The sequence below is a fragment of the Halyomorpha halys genome, unplaced genomic scaffold, assembly GCF_000696795.3.
Source record: "Halyomorpha halys isolate HHAL.00 unplaced genomic scaffold, Hhal_1.1 Scaffold251.1, whole genome shotgun sequence".
NCBI classification, from domain to species: Eukaryota; Metazoa; Arthropoda; class Insecta; order Hemiptera; family Pentatomidae; genus Halyomorpha; species Halyomorpha halys.
In genome coordinates this window covers 293,627-294,820 of record NW_027106674.1, presented here as the reverse complement: position 1 = coordinate 294,820, position 1,194 = coordinate 293,627, and positions in this window count along the sequence as shown.

Below are 1,194 nucleotides of genomic sequence, written 5' to 3'. Positions count from 1 at the left end.
TAATTGTGATATTCTGCGTTATACTTATAGACAATGGTGATAAAGATCCCATAATAACAAATATATAAATTAAATGATAACAAAATAAGAAATAGAAGAAAAAAATACTGAAACTAATAAGTAAATAACAAAATTAAACTTTTTTAGAAATTTATTTATTGTTATTTACAACTGTATATAATTATATACAACTAGTAAATTTGCTAGTAGGTATAAAATGACATGATAGAAACATGTGGAGAATCTACCCATTGATAGAACTCCAATAAAGTTACCAGAGAAGAAGATCTCGAGGCCATCTTCTTTTCAGACGCCTAGGAGGATTACCAGGTACTGAAGGAAAAGCCAGGCTAGAAACAATTGGGTTTGGGTGGTTGGGAAGTTTATCTTGGAAAGATGGAATCTTGTTCTGGCCAAATGGAAAACATATGGAACATTGAGGTTCTGATGGATGACTTGAATTGTGACAAAGTAAGGAGCATCAAGGATTTTGGACTGTAAGAATTGGATACGAGAGGAATTCTATGGTTTAGGAGCGCCAAAGCTCAACTCCATATGTCCAGATTGGCCTTATTACAGTCATGTAGATCTGCCTTTTGTAATGGATTGGAAGTTTATACCGTTTGTCTAGTAAATGTTGCAATAGCCAATTAAACTTAACGTAAAATAACACCTTGAATACAATCATTCCTGACGTTGTATTAACAGCAGATGAGGAAATCCTCTCATGAAGTATTTTTTTTCTTTTTGTCGTATTTTCCTAAATTATAGACTTTTACTCAGTAAAGTTCATAGGACCCCTCTGTCTTTGAGGATATTCAAGCTCAGTCAATAATAAAACAACTATATTTAGCCGATGTTTCGAGATGTTATTGTTATCGTACCGTGAAAAAGTATTTTTGTTGAACGAAATGAATAAAGAATTTTCATAACTAATTATCAAACTCTAAAATGTACTCAGTATAAATTGAGATTAATAAATAGAAAAATAACTGACAGTTGTTGTTCATGCCACTTTTATTCCATTACCCCAATTCTATAAATTCCAAACTCAATATTTCAATAGTTTAAGAATCTCTAAGTGAGCTATTGCTAGCAGAAGTAATTCCTATCTATTGCAGTATAACCTCTTTGGATTAGAGATAACAGTGTTATGGTGATCTTAGCTAGTTTAGTGCATTTTGTTTTTCTTAT